Here is a 23,500-nt window from a genome sequence, read left to right on the forward strand (position 1 = left end):
CGTGTCATGGTTATGGAATATAGATTCTCGGTTTGTACATGTGTGTTTCACTGAATGGTTGAAAATTGTGTTTATTATGTTTCATGCTCTGTTTTATGAAGATGGTTTTGTAATTAGAATGGAATCATAGCACGGATGAAAACTGACTTTATGATGCTAGTTCTTGGTAATTATGCATAAGGTTTAGTGAAATTGTTGTAATTTATTCTTCTCAGTTGCCATATGTGTAATATACTCTCAGCCTGAAAGTCTCATCTATATCCAACTAAGATAGTTGAAGTTTTAAATTTTCTTATGCAGTCTTCAGTAGCATACGTGTCTCAGTTAACTTGGCATTTGATAGCTGAGTTGGTCAGATTTTCCTCTGTTGCTTGTTTTCATACAGGAGTTAGGAATACCAACATTCCACTTGGTCAGTAGAGTTAGCAACACACCATGCCCTTCTTGTTGCCATTACAACAATGACATGACAGCACTAGCCAACTAAAGATAAAATAGCATTTAATGCCATTAAGCACAGTTTGGTCCATGAAAATAAAAGAGAACTTCTGCCTTGGATTTGCTGAATAGAGGCTTCGTGAACTTGTTATGTGGGTTCAGACAAAGGATTGATGTACTATAAATTTTTCAGCAAATCATGAAATCAGTTTCTCATCTCATCTCATGAATCATAAAACTAATTTGGTGTTCATTCAAGTAGGTTGCAAATGAATGTTTGAAAGTATCAACAAGATCCAATTTGGTCTCGTAAAGATTTTAAGAGTTTATGCCTAGTGACAGATAAGTGAATCAATGGAAATTATACTATGAGCTTGATGCCAAATGGTTGAACTTTGCATAAGCTGTAAAGGACTTGGAAGTATTTCTTTTATATACTTCTTCTGCATAGTTATAAGTTACGCAGTTGATCCAGTGGTCATAAACATCAGGCTTAAGTTTAGTGAATGGAGTTAACAAGGATTTGAATGAAGCCTTCAAAATTCACATTTTGATTAATGTTTATAGAATTGCAACAAAATCCTCCTAGTCACACTGTTATTTCAGGAATGATAACTATGATATATGGCAGTTAAATGATGCAGAACTATTGGACAGGCAGAAGACTAAGTTTTTATTCTTTTTTGGTTTTATATAAAATCAAGGGTAGGAGGGTTCTCTCTTAGCCCAGACGAGCGAAAACCACTCCTCAAGGTCGTTGAAGGATTTACAAGAGAATTTACCAATGTTGTTAGAACCGAACCGGACATCAAACCGGATTTGTAACTGGGTCACGGGTCACTTGATCGGATCGGATGGCTCGGATTGGTCGGACCGGATGACAAAATAAATAAATAAATCAATATTTTTTAATTTAATTTAAATTATTAAATTTATTAAGAGTTCTAAATTTTATTTTATGTATATTTAAAATTTAAATACCAAGTAAATTTTGTTTATATTGTAAAGATCAATTAAATTTTTAATAATATTTTTTTTTGTAAGAAAAACTCAATATATTAATAACAGAAAGAAGCATCCCGAATTAGAATGCTTTGAATAAATACAGGACTAGACCAATGAGTTAAAGAATTAGCATAGGAACGAGCATTTCGTGCCATAGCGTGAGCTGCTTCGTTCGCTAACCTTGCAACAAAATTCACCTTAAAATTTGGGTGTTCATGAATGAAATCTCTAATGTCTTGAATAATTTGCCCAAACTCAGTAAGATCTCGATGTTGTGCTTGGATTGAATCTAGCACAACCTTTGCGTCGCTTTCGAACATAACTGAATTATAACCTAAAGATAGAACCCAACTCATACTTTCCTTAAGTGCCATTGCTTCTGCCATTTTGACCGGCACCACACCCAGCTGATGTGTGCTATAGCCTTGGATGAAACTACCCATACAGTCACGCAAAACTACTCCTGCACCGATAGCTCCCTCGTCATTGAACATTGCGGCGTCAACATTACACTTTAGATAATTACAAGGTGGCGGGCACCATTTGGGATTTTGAGGTAATGTATTGCTTTCAGTTCCGAGCCTGACCTCGCTGTTCCGCTGCATTCTGAAAGTTTCGTTGAAAACGGAACTGTTTTGAGCACCTATGGGCGTAGCTGCTGCGGCATCTCCTAAATTGACTGCTCCTGAAGCTGCGTTACGGCTCTGCTGTTCGGAAGAAACTCCAAAAGCTTCGTCGCGTCTGATCTGCTCCTGATGATAAGCTGCCAGAAGATGGCTGGCTGCTCCCGCGGCCGAGGTTCCAACATGTCCGCCGTCGTTTTTATTAAAATATATAAAAAAATAAATACTAAATAATATTTTAAGTTTTAAATTTTTATTATTAGTATAATATATGACTATATAGTGTTGTTATTAAACATAGGTTGAAAGGTAGCTTAGTGGTAAGGTGTTTATTGTCATAGCTAATGGCTTAGGTTTGAATCCCTCCTTTTACACATTCATTTTTTTTTAACTAAATATAGATGAATGGTTAACCGGACCAAACCGCTCAACCGGACAAGTTCGCGGTCGAACCGATTGATCCGGCCAGTTCACACGGTTCAGTCCGGTTTATTCAGCCTCCTAATAACCAGTCTCAATCGGACCGGATACCTGACCGGTTCGTGATCGAACCGGCTGGTCCGGTTTTCACAACATTGGAATTTACATATCAATCGACTTCAATGCGAGAACATAATAGTCATTTCTTTTATAGCTGAGCCAACCAACCCTCATAACATGTGTAAATTAAGGATTTAGCTTGGTTGGGATATGGAGAAGGCTGTGAGTAAAAACTGAAATGTTTATCAGATTGATCTAGGAAGGATTGAGGGATGTTTGGTTGTTTTTGGATCACCTATTTGCCTCTTCACTTTAAAAATGAAAGTTTTAGGTGTTTGGTTAGCTATATCTTGTTTGCATGTTTTAGGTCTAACCAAAAACTGCATTTTCAAATAACAAACAGCAAACTGTAACAAGAACAACAACATCAAACAGCAGATAAAGCCCTGAAGTTGTTGTTGTACATATAACTGAATGGGCAGAAGATTGGATTATTAACAAAGTTTATTGGCTAGAAAAGTAGTCAAACAGAATATAAATTCACTTTTCTTCTCTTTGGTCATGTGTTGACAACGCTAAATGTTATTTTGGGCTCTCAAAAATGATTAAGGGATGAGAGTCAAATTGGATCCAAAAATGAGTTGAAGGTACACAATCGTATAAAATTATGGTCAAAATTTAACTTTGACATTTTCAATTTTAGTTATACGTTACCGAAAACTTGAAAAAAATGGTTTCATTATTATTTAACTGTCATATCGGACTATTCAAACATAAATATTGCTTACTAGTGTAGTTACAAAAAAAAAATACATTAGAATGCTAACAATTAAGTTAGTATATAAGTTAATCACAAAAAAATTGTCAAAATGTCTAAAAGATTTAGTGTGTTATTAATATAATTATAAATGATTAACAAAAAAATATAAGTTGTTTCAATTTTGTCGACAAATTTATTTGGAAGGTCTGATGTGACATTTAAATAATAGTCAAATCAGTTTTTTAAAAATTTTGGTAACATTTGGATAAAATTAATCTTATTTAAAAATATTAAAGTTAAATTTACATTATTTTGTACCTAAATCTTTAACTTTTTTTATTTATTTTAGAGTTAAATTTAACCCTTATAGCAAGGATCAACCTTGAGGCCCGTGTATTTGTAAGAGAAACAATAACAATATACGGAAAAAAAATGTTTTCTTAACTTTTCAATGTCTATTTGGTTAAGAAAATTATTCGAAACAAAATTTTACATTGATCAAAATAAAATAAAATAAAGAGAATTAGAAAATATTTTACACTATTCAAAGTGGGTAAAGTATTTTCTTAACCCTTTTAAATTCTAAGATGAGGTTTGGTTCATGCAGGAGTAACAAAATAAAATAAAAAAAAGGGAAGTAATGAGAAAAGAATAGAATAATTCTGAATTCTTTTCTTTATTTGTTTCGGTTCAACAAAGGAAATAATATACTTTTGATTTCTTCTGTGGTTGCTTGGTTCAAATGAGGTAATAAATTAGAGTTGTATTTTTAATAATAATTTTTACCTCTATGAAACAGAAATTGAAATAAATTAATTACATGTAAATATAAGAATTAATAAAAACATTAATAAAAATATTATGAAAATGAAATAAAATTAATAAAAACATAAACATTCTATTTTAAAAAGAAAATAATCATTTTAAAATAATTAAAAAAATATTAAATTTAAATAATATGATAAAAAAAATTGGTAAAAAATATTTTTTGGAAAAATAAAGAAATAAATAAGTACAAGGATCAAACGTGAAAGTTTATGGATAAAAAATATAAAGATCAAAATAAAAATAAAAATAAAAAGTAAAATTCGGTCAAAAATATTTTGAGAAAAAAAAACTAAAAATATATAAGTATAATATCAAAAGTGAAATTAATTTAAGGATAAAAAAAGTAAAAATAAATAGATATATGGATCAAAATAAAAATAAAAACGTAAAATAGAAAATAAAGTAGAATTTGATAAGGAGTGTAGATGTTAAGTTAGTAAGAGGGTGGACAGAGGTTAAAGAATGAGATTAGAGGAGTAATAGTAAACTCAAAACTAATAAGGGTAAATTACACCCATGGTCACTGAACTTTATCCATTTTAATATTGTGGCCACTGAACTTCAATTCTCAATGGTATGGCCACTGAACTTTACATTTTTTTAACAGCGGTGGTCACTCAAAACCTCAAAAAAAAAAGTTAATTATATTCTAAGAAACTTTAATTCTTAAAAAAGTTCGTTTTGAGATCATTTAGGTGTTGTTTAGTAAGAAGAGAAAAACTGAATTTTTAGCGAATGAAATATAAAAAAAGATGATTTTGGGAAATAAAACATGTGGTTTCATGAGAAATATCGTTTTGAACAGTTTTAATTCTTAAATATTTACATTTTGAGGAGTTAGTTAAAGTTGAGTTACTACCGGTGTTAACAAGTGTAAAGTTCAGTACCTATACCGTTAAAAATTGAAGTTCAGAGTTCACAATATTAAAATAAGTAAAACTTAGTGGTCATGGATGTAATTTACCCGAATTAATAAAATACCGTAAAACCTCTATAAATTAATACTCGATAAATTAATAAACTCTTTAAAATAATAATTTCTTCTGGTCCCGACTTGGGTCAGTTCAAAAAATGATAAATTTTAATAAATTAATAAGATAATAATTTTCTGGAACAACCATTTATAAATACATTGTATTATTATCTCTATAAATTAATAATTTCTCAAATACATATGCGAAATATATATAGATATATATACTTAGGATAATTTAGCAAAATATAAATCTATATTATTTTGTTTTTTCTTGAAATTTAAATCTAATTGAATTTTATCTCTAACCATTCTTAGTGTATTCAAAAGTTTCGGTGTATCCTTGTCAAATTATAACAAAAAATTGTAAAGAGTGGATGATGCTATAATTGCTTCATCTCTTGTGACTGGTTTCAAAGGTACCGAATTATCATCAGCTTCATCCTCAATTGAATTTTGTATAACGCTCGACACAATTTCTTCTAAACTTTGGACTTGTGAGCATTCATTGTTTTCACCTGGATAATCCAATATTTTATTGACATCCATTGGATTGCGGTAACCAAGTTGACCAATCATTCCCTCAAGTTCATAAATGTCTTCAGTGGTTGCTTCCTCTAAATTCGTTGACAGATTCATGAGAAGCCTATTTTTGGTATGATTTGAAACAACACTCCATATAAATTTATATAGTAATTCATTAACTATGATACATTGAATATTTTTAACATAAATACAATGAACTTCCAAGTTCAATTAACTTATATAATGCACATTTAATTTTATTTATTCATTGATTCTAGACAAAAACTTTACTTAAATTAGTAATTTAAAATTTATATTTAAAAAAATTTAAAATCACTCTATAAGTTAATAATTATTAATTTATCGATTAATTAATAACTCTCTAAATTAATAAAATTATATGGTTACAACATTATTAATTTATAAAGATTTTACTGTAAACACCAAAAAAAATCTCAATAAAACAAACCCGAAGAAAATGAATGAAGTCTTCCTTTATGTTTTCTCAAACTCCAAAAGCAAATGTTGTTAAATACAAAGGGTATTGCTATATACTGCAAAGGTTATACTTTCCACCGCACCCTTTTGACATGTATGCCCTCCTCACAATTTCAAACTAATAACCAAAAACTCTCAAATCCTCTCTAGCTTTTGAAGCTTTTCATAAAACCCGACCTAAAACGACATGCCGCCAAAGGAAGGAAGGGGAAAAAGCTTAATGAATCTTCCGATAAGTTTTTTTTTAAAATATGTCTGAAATCACGGGTTCCACCTCCGAAATCGGAGGCGGAACCCTTTTTTTTTGCCTAAACGGAACTCAGACGCCGTTGCCACCACGGGCGGAACGGGCGAACTGTTCGTTCTGCCCATGGTGGCAACGGCGTCGGTCATACTTTCCACCGTACACCCGTTCCACCATCATGTGGAACGAGTAGCGTACTCATTCCACCATAAGGTGGAACTGGGTTTCGCGCTCGTTCCACCTGATGGTGGAACGGGTGGCGCATCCGTTTAGGCTTATTCCTTAAAAAAATTCAAAATTTAAAAAACGAATTTTTAATTTAAATTTATATTGTAAGATTACTTCGTGTTCGAAATCATGGTCTTCGGGAATACTCGGGTCCATTTTCGTCAAATTCGGATTTTTAGGCTTGGGAGAGAAAGAGAGAAAAATAAAATTTGAGTTTTTGAAAAAAATAAAATGAGAAGGACATAAATGTCAAAAGGGTGCGACGGTATATAGCAGCTCACAATATCTATATATAATATAAAACAGTAACGATGGAACTGAGGTGTCACTTCCTCCTTTTTTAGTGATAAAAAATTTAATATATTAATTTTAATTTTATTATGTATATTTATCTATAAAAAGATTATTTTATCCCATATATCTAAGAGTACTACAGAATTTAAATTAATCCCTAAAATCTCTCTAATTCTCTACATATCTATATATAATATAAAACAGTAACGATAGAACTGAGGTGTCACTTCCTCCTTTTTTACTGATAAAAAATATAATATAATATATAATATATTAGTTTTTATTTTATTATTATATTTATCTATAAAAATATTATTTAAAGTAAATGTGAAAATCAAATAATAATATTTAATTTATATAACACATTTATGTCATTAATTGTAATTATTAGATTGTATTTTTATTAATATTTATATATTAAGATGAATCCGTGCATCGCACGGGCCAAAAACTAGTAAAACATTACGATTCTACCACCGCCACTCCATTTCTTCGAGCAGCTACACACCGCTCTACTTTTTCACTTCTTTGAGCTCTACAACCACTTAGAGCACCCACCGGGTGTCTCTTTTTTTTTCTTAATCATATCACAAAAAAACCCACTTTTTTTCAAAAAATCTAATACACTCAACTACATTTTCATTACATCCATTTGTATCACTTTTCTATATAGACCCCACTTATCATAAAATTCTTACACATTTCAAATAAATTATTATTTCTATCCACCAAACAATTAATCTAATTATTTCATCATTCAATTTAAATAATTCAATTAATCTATAAATTAGTTAAAAAAATAAATATCAATTATATCTATAATTATTTTCACCCGAAATATTTAATTAAAAAATATAATTAATTACAAAAATAACATATATCACAAACGATATTTTTTATTGAAATAAAACACGAGAATACAAAACGGAAAAAAAATACAAGATTTAAAAACGAAACAATACATAAAAACACGAAACAACGGACGGTAAAAAAAATAATGACATCGGAATACGCAACATATTATGCAACAACGGTCACATTTTCAAAATTAGAGCTGTTAAAAAGTTACCGTTTATTATAGGGATAAGGTAACGAAATAGGTCTATGGTGTTTGGAAAAGTATTAATTTAGGCTCCACGTACAAAATACACCAATATAGGCTCAACGTTTAAAAAAAGTACCAATTTAGACCTCAATAACGGAACGAAACACGTCATTGATATTACTCCGTTAAGTTCTGTCAATTGTACGTGGAGAGAGAAATCAAAACTTAACGGAGTAATAGGAATGTCGTGTCCAATCCGTTATCGAGACCTAAATTGATACATTTTTTTAAACGTTAAACCTATATTAATGTTATTTTGTACGTTGAGCCTAAAATAATATTTCCCGAAAAACTATAGACCTATTTTGATACCTTATCCCTTTATTATATATATATAGATATAGATATTTATTTAATTAATATTAAAAAAAAATGGATATGCAATACAATGATACAAGCTTTTACGTTTTTAAATATAGATATTTATTTGTTCTATGCATAGAAATATAAATCACTTTCTATGCATACAATGATACAAGCTTTTACGTTTTTTTTTAAAAAAGAAAAAATTAACCCATCAGTCCACTTTTGCGGCTGAGACGCGCCTCAAGAGCGTGTGTTTCACACGCGCCAGCTAAAACGCAATCTGAGCCAATAGTTATCACCAGTTCCCATAATAAATATATTACTTATTTTCTCCACCATTTGTGATCACTTCTCTTCTCATTTAACTCACCTCTCTCCAATGCACTAATTCAGTTTTTTTATATCATATTTCTCAAGTGAGCCACCCATTGTGGGTGCTCTTACTCTTCTTCTTCGAGCACCACAACCACTACCTAGGGGTGTTTCCACCAATTTTGGAGGGTTTAGGCAAATTTTTTTACTATCTTTCACGTCTAAATTTAATAGGGTAAATTATATCCATGGCCACTGAACTTTACCTATTTTCACATTGTAACCACTGAACTTCATTTCTTCTCAGTATAGCCACTGAACTTTACATTTTATTAAAACCGTGGCCACTCAACGCCTCAAAACGACCGTTGACGGCTAAAAAGAAATCCAAAGCGTTAATAATATTCTAAGGAACTTTAATTCTTGAAAATTTTCGTTTTGAGGTCGTTTAGGTGTTGTTTGGTTAGGAGAGAGAAAGTGAATTTTTAGAGAGAGAAAGCTCCAAAAAATGCGATTTTCGAAAACAAAAAACGTGGTTTCATGGTAAATGTCAGTATGAACAACTTTAATTCTTGAATAGTTTCATTTTGAGGTCTTTAACGATTGTTAACGGTCATTTTGAGAAGTTAGTTAAAATTAAGTGGCCACCCGTGTTAAAAAGTATAAAATTCAGTGGTCATACCGGAAAGAAATGAAGTTCAGTGGTCATAATGTGAAAATGGATAAAGTTTAGTAGCCATGGATGTAATTTACCCAAATTTAATATGTTAAAAATAATAAATATAAAATATTTAAATAGGTACGAGAAGTCTCCACTAAGGATTGCTTTGAAATATATACTGGAGTTTCTCTATAACTCTTGTTCTAATTAAATTAATTTGTTATACTGAGTTAAACTTAAAGATTTAATATATTATGGATGTTAAATTTCATTTAAAAATGTTTACTTCAATGTTCGTTTGTCTTCCTACCCTTTTTAGGGTCATAAGAGCGATCCTGCACACCGCTCAAATCATATATTATATATTAACCAATTTAAACTTGACGTGGCACGAGGGGATTTTTATTTATTTTACAACGTACGGACTAGACGGTGTCCTTGGGATATTTCTGAAAACCGGCCCGTAGGAACCTCTGTTCTGTGTGAAACATGTCCAGTTCCGAACCATACGGGCCCTCCGACGAGAAAACCGTCCAGCAGGTCCTCGGCTCGTCGAGGAATCTGCCCGGATGCTTCGCAAGTTAGTCTTAATATAACAATCAAAATCCAGTTATAAATAACCTAAAACTAAAAAATTATTGTTCATTTCGCTTTATACGTGCAAAATCAAGTTTCTTCTTATCAAACATGAGAGAGGCAAGCAAAAGGCAAAATACTAATTCCTGAAAATTAATCTTGTACGGTTGAATTCGAATCTAATTACAAGATTCTATGGAGAGAAAGAGAATAATTTATTTTGGTGATTGGTTGCGTGATGCTTTTATTATGAATTACAACGCTTAAATCATTATATGACCATCGATCTATCCAAAATTTTATCATTTTGTTTATGACCTGTTATTTGGTCACATTTGACACTTAACCTATTCTAATTGGTGAAAATTTATTCAATTTGGATGAAGACTAACAAAAATGTTATCACATTGTCACGTGACAATATTTTGACACGTACACTTGATACATTTTAGTTTAAGCATTTGTTTTTTTAATTTAATTAATTATTTTCATATAAAAAATTTATATGGAAAATAAACTTTAAGACGTGCAATGTGTTAAGTTCATGTGTCAAAATTATCACATATCAAAAGGAACAACAATTTTATCAAATTTTCATACAAATTAATGTGATAATTTAGAGGTTAAATATGAACAAATAATAAATGTTTTTTTTTTTTTTTTTGAATAATTTAGACTTTAATCAAAGTCTAAATAACACTTAGGCCAAATTACAATGTGTAATTCATAAACTGCTAGTTTTATCTTGTAATTTATAAATTATTATAAAATTTGATAATAAAATCTGAATAGAATAATAGTTTCTAACAGTTCTTTCGTTGTAATTAGAAATTTGAGGCCTCACATAGGCGTCGGCCTAGGAGAATTCCTTTTGGAAGCGGCCTCTAGAGTGGGCCCTGCCACCACCACTTGTTTGAGTTTGAGGGTAATTTTAATTTTTATATAAATAAATAGTTGATAAAAAATAATAAAACATAAAAAGGAAAAGAAAAGGTAAAAGTGAAAGAATAGTTATTTTTAAGGAAATTCGAGTTGGTAATTTTGATGAATTTTTTGAGGTATCAAACGAGGGGTGTAAACGAGTTTGCCTAATTCACAAACTATTCAAATTCGGCTCAGTCAAAGTTCGGATCGATTGAATTCGACTCGAGCATTAATAGACCCAAGTTTGAGCTTTTTTGGGTTGAGCTCAAAAGCTCGTGAGCAGACTCGAAAGTATTTTTGTTAATATTATATATATATATATATTATTGATTTTTATTTTTTATAATTTAAATACATTTTAATTTTATAATTTTTATTAGTTTTTTAATTAGTAAATTTTGAACCGAACATAAATATTTGGTCCAAAACTCAATTTGAAACTATAAGGTTTTAGATTACATATTAAATTAGAATTTGTTAGATTGTATATTTGTTTAATCTTATTACTTTATTTAAATTTGTTGTACATTATATGTTATATTTGTTTTTTGGAGTTTAAATTTGGTATTCCTTCATTAGAAAGCCGATTTTAGATAATAAAATGTTAATAAGGTACAATTAAGTATATTTAAAACTGTTTCAAAAAAAATATTCAAAAAATGAGTTGTCTGATGAGCCGAGCTCCAAAATTCCAGACTCGACAAGCTTCGAGTTCGAGCCGAGCCCGATCTCCGAACTTCTCAGGCCGAGCTGAGCCGAGCCGACCCCTGTTCGATCTCAGTTCGGCTCATTTGCACCCATTTGACACAAGGACAATGAATTCGGAAACAAGATATGCCAACGAATCTAGGGACTAGTCATGGAGCTAAAACATACTTATATTAAAGGAAATGTGAATTTTTGAAGTTGGACCAGAAAATCCAAAATATGACTCGTGATTGCATTTATTATGTCATTTCCTTCAATAATGATGCACGAAATTCATCCTGCCAATGAAAGCTAATTGAAGTAGTGGGATTAAAGATGCGTGAAAATACAGAAAAGCTAATTGAAGTAGTAGGATTAAAGATGAATGAAAATAAGAGGTAAAGAAGTTAATGGGTGTCCAAACTTGCTCTAAATAGAGCTTGTGTTTTTGCTCTTTTGGAAACTAAATGTAGTGGTCCCGTGGCGGACCGTATTGTTAAGAGGTTCAGAGGATGGAAATGCGTCCGGTCTGAAGCTCAAGGCCGTGCTGGGGGTATCTGGGTGTTCTGGAAAGAGCAGACTCTGGATACCAATATTCTACAAATTCAACATCAGTTCATTCACTGTCAAGTGATGCAGAATAATAGATTGATCTGTATATTGTCTGTTGTGTATGAATCTCCTTTCCTTACTGACAGAAATGTCCTTTGGAACACTTTGATTTCTCTAAGCAGCTCTATCACCGATCCATGGTTCATTATGGGAGATTTGAATGATATCAGCTCGATGGATGATCAGCGTGGGGGAAGCTCCAATTACAGAACTCGTGCAATTAATCATAAAGCTCAAATGGATGAATGCGGTGTTCTCGACCTTGGGTTTGCAGGGGCTCGGTTTACTTGGCAGCGCCAACTACTTCATGTTAGATTAGATAAAGTGTACAGAAACACTTGTGGCCGGACCCAATTTCCAGAGGCAACGGTCATTAACCTTCCTTCAGGCATTCTGACCATGCTCCGGTGCTGTTCAAATTGAAGGGGCTGATCGGCGCGAGAGAGAGGCGTCCTTTCCGGTATTTAATGGCTTGGGATGAGCATTCTGATTTTAAAAGTGTGGTCAAAGAGAGCTGGTAGGGTAATACTCATCCCGTGGTAGCTGTCAATGATTTTAGGCGCAAAGTTATGACATGGAACAAACAAACCTTTGGAAATATATTCATGAGGAAGAAGAGAATCCTAAGCAGACTTGCTGGTGTTCAGAAAATCCTAATCAACTCTCGGGAGGAAAACTTGCTCAAACTGGAGAGATCTCCCGTGAATGAACTGTCGGCTGTATTGAGACAAAAGGAACTACTCTGGTTCCAAAAATCTAGAAATCAATGGATATCTCAGGGGGATCGGAATACCAAATTCCACCACTTGTCTACCATAATTAGCAGGAAAAACAATAAAATTGAGGCTATCCAGGATGACTCAGGCACTTGGTTATATAGCTTGGATAGCATTCGATCTCATGTGAGAAGCTTCTACCTTGCTTTGTATAATCAAGACCCTGATCAATCGAAGGATTCCTTAGCGTCGTCGACCTCGTTTCCCTTTGTGGATGATCTTACCATAAGGAACTTCTTCAAACCAATTGTTGTGGAGGATATCCGAATGGCTCTGGTGTATTAAATAGGGACGCTAGCAAGTGTACTAGGTCGTCTGTAATATTGGGTAAGACCAAGTGTCGTATTCCACAGGGATTGGTCTTTAGTGAGAAGAATAGGTTACCTTAAGTGTTAGATTCTTAACTTGGATGAATAATGTGTGGGATCTTAACATAAACAGAAACTAGTGAAAAGTAAACTAAAGGAATCCAAGATAAACAAGCACAGATCTAGCCATACGCCTAACGAACTACTGTGCCAAACTTTTACCGCTGAATGATATAAATCTATATTCATAAGTTGGGTCTCTCTCTCTATGGTCACTAAGGTCCGGTGTCCCATTTCTAAAGATACTAAATAAGTAACATTAACCAAGTGTCCTTGCGCTAACTGATAGGGGTATTTTACCCCTATCTTTTAGCGTGATTTATGGGTTAATTTTGGATGAAATAAATAAGTTTAATTACAAAAATAAGTGTAATTACAAAAGTAGAGTGTTTTAATAAAATAACAAAATAAAAATAAATTCCGTACTTTCGGTTAATTTTCCTTATGTTTGATTAATATTAGAAAATAAAACGTCAAGCTAACTCGGCTCTCGAGAATTGTATTTCAGATACGAGCAAGGAGTGGAAATCTACCAAAATACGCGGGGCGTGTCACTCCTCACGCGGGGCGTGGAACACTTAGTCAGAAATAATTGCCTTATCCGCAGACTCCACGTGGGATCCAACCATTGATACGCGGGGCATACCCCAATCTACGCGGGGCGTAGATGCAATGATGAGCCCAATCATAAACGTCAGACTGCATTGTCTCCTAAGTCAACCATCGGTACGCGAGGCGTGTTTTAGGATACGCAAGGCGTAAATGGTGTATTTCAAGCAATAAAACGCCAGGAGCTCAAACACGCGCGGCGTATATCACTATACGCGGGGCGTGGTCGAGACAACAAGACCCGGATTAAGTCCACATGCAGGAAATTATTGGAGGAATGGGTCATTATGATCATGTTGCTCCATGCTTGTAGGAATGGGAAATATGCACAAAATCATGTTGCTCCATGCTTGTATCTTGTGGAATTATGATTTTGCCCCTAGCTTGATGTGTATAAATAAGAGTGACTAGCACTCATTTGAGACACACCCTTTTGATATACAACTTTTGTATAGTTTAAGTTCTTGTTATTTTGTTGGAGATTGTAGTTTACATAACAATTCTCTTCCACCTTGAGAGCTTGCTCGTTGATCCCGGCATTCCATCAAAGTTCCGTTCCATCTCCGCTCATCAAGCTCGAAAGCTCCACCTCCAAGTCCTAAGAGATGGCCTTGAGTCCGGTTAGCTAGTTCCGAGGGTGGATTCTTCCCTTTTTACTTGCTAATTAGCTTGTACTCTTCCTATGTACTAGGCTTGGTTGTAATTCATATTTACATTCTCCATATTTATAATTTATGATTCATAATCTTCTTTTCTATATATGTGTTGATGTTTATTACTTGTTTTGATATTCATAATTGATTATTGTGTAGGAGAACGCGATTTCCGACGCCATTCGGGCTATCTTTAGGGATTCATATAGGTGTTGCCTTACCGGAAGTGACAAACCGGAAACCATAGGAATTGACAAGCCACGGAACTTACGGGCCCTAATTTCTGGTCCCAAGCATTAGACACGCCTTGACTAGGAACCACGTAGTCTAAGTACTTCACGGGTCGGTTACACTACACATAATCGTCTTTGCAAGAGCAAACCATCAACCGTATAAACATTAGAAGTCGTTATTTGTCATAGTTATAACTTATCGCATCCATATCACTTCATAGAGTTTTGTTATATAAATTCTCCTCACCCATAGTTAGGAGTAGTTTGTAGTTGGTCCCCATATCAACCTCAAAGTATTCACCGCTTAAATAACGTATAAAACCGAGTCATTTAATACTTGCAGTTATAAATCCCGTGGATTCGATACCCGGTCTTAACCGGATTATTACTTGATACGACGGGGTACACTTGCCCCTAAGTAGTGACGTCTAGTAAAGATAGAGCATTTAGAAAGATCACATCCATAGTCATAACGCAATCATCGCGATATACATTTCGTCGTAGAAAACACTACACTAGATGGCACGCATCACTAACATACGAACAAGCACTAAGCAACAGAGAGCATTCATAAAGAAACCCCAATATGTGGTAGTTTTCGTATCCGTCCACTACAACATATGCCGATTAGTTGTTTCCGTTACGTCGGAGCACTGTCGTGTCATCCTTGGTAACTATCAAATAGACTCGATCTTAATCTATTCTTTAAGCATGCTAATAACACTCAATCATGGATAAACATACTTCATTCATTAATAAAAGATACTTACAGTCGCCGTTTAAATGGTTGGCTAGGCCTGCAGATTGACTACTCACTCATTGACATGAGTGAACAGCTTGTGCTTCCCAAAAACATGCTTGCAACGGAAAATAAAAACAGAATATAAAAACTAAGGGTGGCGGTAATGCCGAGCTCCTCTATTACAATCATCCTTCTCCTATTTATACTCCCCTTACATCAACCCTAATTACAAGGGCAAAAAGTCCCAAAAAGGTAAAAACAAGGACAAGTAAACAATCTCCCTACACTTTGGCGCAAGATGGGAAGCTGTCTTGCTTTCCACGTTTTTCTCTCTTTCTCTCTCCTGTAACTTGCTCGACCCACGCGTTTATCCGTTTTCCTTCCAAATGACCCGTTAAATGATGTTGTTTAAGTTGTTCTATTCTTCTGAGAGGCTGTTCGTGAAGATTCCTGCTTGAACTATAATTTTTGGCTGTTTCTTCCATCTCTGGTTGAAATCTAGGACTTTGAAGCTCTTTTCCATGAATGATCGTCCTCATAAATTTTCTCTTTTTACTCGCATCAGGCTCTGTTTGACATGGCACCAACTAAGGCACCTGGGATTGATATTCTACCTGCAATCTTTTTCCAAAAGCATTGAGAAGAAGTGAGTTCTAGCATCAATAACTTCATCCTTAAAGTGTTTGATGGGACTGATTCTGTGAGTGCAATTAACCAAACTATGCTTGTTTTCATTCCGAAGGTCCCAAACCCGACGTCCCTCGCTCAGTACTGCCCCATAAGCCTGTGCAACGTGGTATACAAGACTATAACCAAAATTATTGCAAATCAGTTCCAAAGCTTGTTCCCAAAAATTATTGCCCCTACACAAGCTAGTTTTGTTTCGGGAAGGCAGATTATAGATAATATTGTTATAGCCCAGGAGGTGATTCACTCGATAAGAATTAGAAACGGTCGACAAGGCCTTGTTGCTTATAAGATTGACATGGAGAAAGCTTATGATAGATTGAGCTGGAACTTCATCGCTAATACTCTTCTCAAAGATGGTATCCCCTCGAATTGGAGGAGAATTATCAACAGCTGTCTGACTTCGAGCACCATGCAAGTTCTCATCAACGAGGAAGTTTCTGACAGCTTCACCCCCTCTAGAGGGGTTCGACAAGGAGACCCCATCTCCCCGTACTTATTTGTCTTGTGCATGGAAAGGTTGGACCATCTGCTTAGGGATGCAATTGAAGCCAAGCGAATTAACCCTATCAAGCTCAATAAACATGGCCCAGGTATTAGCCATCTCTTTTTCGCTGATGACGTATTTGTGTTCCTTCAAGCAGATATCCAGCAGATTACAAATTTCATGCAAGTCATGGATGAATTTTGCAAATATTCTGGTCAAAAAGTCAGTCTACAAAAATCCAGAATCTGCATGTCTGGAAATGTCCCTGATAGTCTGGCTCGACAACTTAGCCGCTCTTGCAATATTCCCCTGATAAAATGTTTAGGGAAGTACCTGGGTGTCCCCCTCCTGCATGGTAGTGCCAACTTACAAACCTTTGCTGAAACTGTGGCCAAGGTTCAGACGAAGCTCAGCTCTTGGAAGGCTAACTCTCTTTCGATGGCTGGCCGAGCTACTTTGGTCCAATCAGTGACTTCCACCGTGCCTTATCATGTTATGCAAACGAACATGCTTCTGAATGGTATTCTCGAGAAAATTGACAAGCTGAATCGAGGCTTCCTTTGGGGCAGCAACGCTAATGCGAGGAAACTGCATTTGGTGCCTTGGGACACTGTGTGTCTCCCTAGAAATAATGGTGGATTGGGATTTAGGAATGACAAGGACGCCAGTCGCATATTCCTCATGAAACTTCTTTGGCGCCTCTGGAAAGAGCCTAACTCTCTTTGGGCTTCGATCCTCGGCTCCAAGTATCGTAAGGATGCCATCTTTGGGGGCCAAGTGAGAATTGCTAAAAACCACTCACATCTCTAGAGAAGCTTACATGCCATTTTTGATGATTTCCTAGCTGGATTATCTTGGAGCATTGGGAACGGTAGGCTTACGTCCTTCTGGGATGATAAATGGCTTGACAATCTTAATCTTCGTAATGAGACCATCAGACCGATTGACGAGATCCATGCCTTGTGGAAGGTGGCTGACTTTTTTGATGAGCAGGATGGGCGGAAATGGAATATTTTGGAACAGTACTTCGAAGAGCACATCCTGCTTAGACTCTGTGCTATCATCTCTACCAAGCCGACTGATATTGGTGATATGCCGTGCTGGAACCAGGCGTCTAACGGAAGCTTCTCTTGCAAGACCGCCAATCAAATGCTGCTTAATAATCAGAGGAATGGTGACAACCCCCCTCATTTTTGTTGGGGTTTAGTGTCCTATAGACAATTGTTCTAGGATACAAACTTAATGTAAATGAATTGTTCTTTATATCATTTGTTTAATGAGATATATGTTTTATAACTATATAAAGGCAATCCCTTTTAAGCACTAAATAAAGTCTAATAAAAGGAAATCCGTAAGTTTGTTTAAAGTGATTATAAAGTGTTCATACAAGCATGAAGTGAGACAAAACTTTATAATAAACTAATAAACTTAAAACCACCCCAAGTCAAGTGATATGTTTAGGATTGATATATCACTGTTGAGACTTGTATGTAACAATGTCTTCTGTCCGACAGAGAGCTAATCTCAGAAGCTTCATATATACAGATATCTGGACAGTTACATAGATCCGATGAAACGTTGTTCATTAGGATTGGGGATCCGATTTGAGATAACAGGATGGGTAGATTCATCCTTGTCACCTGTTCATCTCATTGGTATTAATAGGTATAACTAATCCTCAGACTCAAAGGAATATTAATTGGTATTCTGGATTACGGAATGTGATGCTTTGACTCTGGTGTAACACGATCCTTAACAGAGATGACTCTGGGGTGTGAACAGTAGATGTTGGGTATCACAGGAAGTAATTGCGGAGTCGTTATATATTGGATTGAGCATTTATCACTCCCGATAAATGGGAGATACATCCATGGATCGCTTGTGGAAGACTCGACTCTAAATCCTTGCAAGGTGATAGCTTAAGAGTAAGAAATACAGATTTCACTTAACCTATCTTTTTGAGTTGACTCGGCCTGTACAAGTAAAACGAACGTCTCGCTATATGTGACTTGACATCACCCATAGTCATAAGATTCAGTTCAAGGATGTAGTTGATAAAGGATCAAATTATACTGTAACTAATACGGAAAGGTTAACGACAGAATCAACCTATCTTCTTATAGCTCTGGGGGAATGATTACGGACTTGCTAATCACATACTCTGTACATCATTCCGTTATGCAAAGATTAAATATAATTCTTTGAAAATTAATTTAATAACATTGCATACGTCTAGAAGCAATAAGAACCTAATGGATCACACATAAGACTTGGAACCTAAAAGAGAGATAGATGTTAATTAATTGATAGAAGCCCAATTGAGCCCAATAAGGCCCATGGACATAAGGGGGTCGAAATTTCATGTAGTGATATACATGAATAATTAATTTGATTTTGTTAATCCTAATTAGATTAGGAATATGAATTAAATTAATTAAGAGATAATTAAGTTATGAGTTTTAATTAGATTCATATACTCCTATTATTATCCAATAAGGTTATTATTATTATCCTTAATATATTAGATATATAGTGAGATAATAATTAGGAATTCTATTCCGAATGGAATTCCTATTCAGTAACCTAATTCTATCTAACTAAGGATTAGATACAAGAGATTATAAATACCCCTTCCCTTGAGATTTTCGAAATCCAAGCAAGCCATACCCTACTTGTGATTTTCGAACTTCACCTAGTCCAAGAGAGAGAAAATTCGACACCCCTAGTTCGAGGACGAGATTTCTCTACGGCTTCGTTTGATCAATTGATTTTCATCTATTTCTTTTATCCTCGATCTTGTGTTGATTAGTTAGAGGCGATCTACTTTGGTTGCTATTCAACGGTTGATACTAAATTAATCTTCCCGTGTTTTATTTCGTGTTTGGGAACTCGAAGAAGAAAAACAAACAAAAGGGAGAAATTCGTTTTACTACTCCTACATCAGGCCAGTTCACGATTTCGCGGATTACCGGAGATTGAACCGTCAGATCGTCGCGATTTTTGGACAGGAGCTTCTAGACATATTCTTCCACGTTTCCACCGAAGGGATTGTCGTTCGGATGTCTGGAAGGTCTGTTTCGGATAGGGGCAGATTGGTAGACAGTTTCTATCTCTTTTGAAGTTGTGGGCACTTCATTAACAACGGTAGATTGATCATCAAGAGGTAATTCTTCTTATCCATCTTTATATGAAATAACGGTTAATGGATCTTGTGGTTTATGGAAATAGGTTAAAAATTTTATATTTCCGCTGCTATACCTTAGCCTAATTTCCAACAGTGGTATCAGAGCCATCGTTAAATCCGTTATTTCATATATGAAAATTTAGAAGTTATTGAATAAATATTTATAGTTAGGATTAATTAACAAATTGTTTTGATTAATTAATTCTAAAGATAAATAAATTTTAATTAATTGTTAATTAAAACAGATTATGCGTATGTTCCTAGTTATAATGATTATCAACCAAAATAATTGGGACGTGCATAATTAAAGTTTTGTATAGTTATATTAATCTAAAAATTAATATAAAAGATATGAAACTATTAGAAGTAAAATTGGATGAAAGTTAATTTGATATGTTAATGTGATTAACATAAATATTACATAAGATAGTTATGTAATCAACCAATTAAATTTATTTAATTGAGTCTATGAATGTTTGGAGTTATAGACATATTTGGACCCTCTTTAGTCTTTTGGTATTTTTGAAATAGGGCCTGCGAGTCCTACCTTTCTACTATCAATTGTAATTTCTCCTCTCATCTGATTCCCTTCAATTCAATTGAAGTTTTCTTTAGTAGTATAGAAATTAATATGTAATTTCAAGGCGTCATGGAGAAGACGGAGGACCTATGTAATAGTTAGTATTTCCTTAGGTTTGCCCTTTTATTCCGTCTCTGGCTCGACGGAATAATTTAGATGATATGTCCATAACGCCAATGTATGTGAATGTATGTGTCTGATGTATGCTAAAGCAAATCAAGACTAAGTTAGATTATGAGACCTAAAATAAAATCCCTCATTAAAAGTTAAGTAAATAAACAAGTTATTAAAATCGGTTGCCCCTTCCTAATATTATAATTCAGCCGGCAGTGCTGAGGGCCTTTGGGTTGTTGAGTAAACTCAAGCTCGGGGGTCCTTTCGGTAACACCTGAATTATCGAAAATCATTTTTCATGAATATGGGGTAATACTTAAATTAGATTATGATAATTGGATGAGTAAACTCATGTTGTCATAAACTAATGGGCAAGACGGTTGGGATTAATATGAATAGCATATTAGTTACTAATGTGGTTAGTAACCCAATAACCTAGGAATCACATTAAAGATGTGATTGATTACATGAATCTACCTAATGAATGAGACTAGCTTGTTGAGTAAACTCAAGGCGAAATCTCAGGAGTTAGGATCCTAGCTCACTAAAGGATTTGTGAAATTCTTCGAATTAATATGGAGGGCTATTAATTTGGCAAAATAGTGGGAGCAATCTAAAATAAACTAAAAAGCCTATAATTTTAGATTGATATACTTTAAGCAAATGAATGACATACGTTTACTCTTTCTCACTCTCAGGTTTAATTAAACCCACTCTTATAATCATAACTAAAACCAATCTGCAAAACATTCTTACCGATAACAAATTGAATGGTTCAAACTTCACCGACTGGTTTCGTAACCTCAAAATTGTTTTGAAGTTCGATAAAATAGGGTATGTACTTGATACATCGATACCCCCTCTCCCTGCTGATGATGCTCCTATTGCCAGAAGCATAAGGCTGATGATGATCATGCCGGATGCATCATACTTGCATCGATGACACCGGAATTACAAAGGCAACATGAGGAAATGGATGCCTATTCCATCATCATGCACCTAAAGGAATTGTTTGGGAAACAAACCAGGTGCGAACGCTACGAGATATCCAAGTTGCTATATCGTAGTAGGATGCAAGAGGGCACATCTGTCATGACACATTGTGTCAAGATGATTGGCTACATTACCAAACTTTCTAGTATTGGATTTGCGATGGATAACGAATTAAGTATAGACTTAATTCTTCAATCCCTCCCAGAAAGTTATTCACAGTTCATTATGAACTATCAGATGAATGACTTGCAAACCTCTTTTAAAGAGCTTGCAAATATGCTCAAGTCAGTTGAGCCCAATATGAAGAAAGACAAAGCCATACCGGCTCTTGTCATTGAGGGATCAAAGAAAAGGAAAGGAAGCTATCCCAATCCTAATTATCCCAAGAAAGGTAAGAAAGCCGTGCCCAACAAAACTAAGGGAAAGGAAGTGAAGAAGCCCAAAGGAGAGTGCCACTTCTGTGGTAAAGACGGGCATTGGAAAAGAAACTGTTGGTGTACCTAGCCTTCCTCAAAAGGGGAAGAAGCTGGGACTTCGACATCTGGTATGTTTTATATTGAAATTTCACAGTCTGAATCTTTTGGTACTTGATACTGGATGCAGCCTGAGGATATTCCAGGAATATCTAGAAATATTATTTCTATTAGCCGCCTTGTTGACGACGGCTTTTCATATTTCAATAAAAGACAAGCGTTGCGATTTTTATAGAGATTCGGTCTTCTATTTTTCAGGAATATCACAAAATGGGATTTATGTGACAAAATTCCTGCTTTTGCAATTGATACCAAAAGACATAAGCTAGATAATTCAACTTACTTGTGGCATTGTCGTTTAGGCCACATAAACAAGAGACGCATGCTAAAGCTACATTCAGATGGGCTTATAGATCCAATCGATTTCGAATCATTGGAAACATGCGAATCATGTTTAAAAGGTAAAATGAGAAAGACACCCTTTAGCAATAAAGGTGAGCGTGTATCAGACACTCTAGGACTCATTCATTCAGATGTATATGGTCCTATGTCAGTCCAAGCAAGAGGAGGATTCAGATTCTTCATAAGCTTCATAAATGACCATACCCGATATGGTTACATCTACTTGATGAAGCACAAGTCAGAAGCTTTTGAGAAATTCAAATGCTTCAAGAATGAAGTAGAAAATCAATTAGGAAAGAAAATAAAGACGCTTCGATCTGATCGAGGTGGCGAATATCTTTCAGATGATTTTCTGAATTATCTAACTGAATGTGGGATATGCTCACAGTGGACACCTCCCTATACACCACAACACAATGGTGTGTCCAAGAGGAAAAACCGTACCCTATTAGATATGATACGATCCATGATGAGCATGGCCTTACTTCCAAAGACGTTCTGGGGCTATGCCTTAGAAACTGCCCTCTTCACCCTAAATCGAGTACCAACTAAATCCGCTAGTTCCACACCATATGAATTGTTCGTTGGTAGGAAACCCGTGTTTTCATTTATGAGAATATGGGGTTGTTCAGCCTTTGTCAAACGCATTGCGTCCGACAAACTAGATTCAAAATCTGATAAATGTTTCTTCATTGGATACCCTAAGGAAACTATGGGATATTACTTCTATCATCCAGATGATCAGAAAGTAATCGTATCCAAGCACGCAACCTTCTTAGAGAAAGAGTTTCTCGAACAAACACAAAAGGGAAGCATGATTGAACTTGATGAAGTTCAAGAAGAAGAAACACCGACTGAAACAACAGAGGCGGTTGAGGTACCCGAAGGAGTCCCATTAGATGAGACTCCAGTGCCACCTATTCGTAGATCACAAAGAGTTCGTGAACTCCCAGTTAGATATGGTTTTCTAGTGGGAGATGATAATGAGGTTCCCGTGTTAGACGACGAACCCGAAAACTACGAAGAGGCTCTTACTAGTCCAGATTCTAAAGCATGGCTTGAGGCTATGGATTCTGAAATGGATTCCATGTATACTAACCAAGTGTGGACTTTGGTTGAT

The sequence above is a fragment of the Euphorbia lathyris genome, chromosome 2 (assembly GCF_963576675.1).
Source record: "Euphorbia lathyris chromosome 2, ddEupLath1.1, whole genome shotgun sequence".
In the NCBI taxonomy this organism is placed as follows: domain Eukaryota; kingdom Viridiplantae; phylum Streptophyta; class Magnoliopsida; order Malpighiales; family Euphorbiaceae; genus Euphorbia; species Euphorbia lathyris.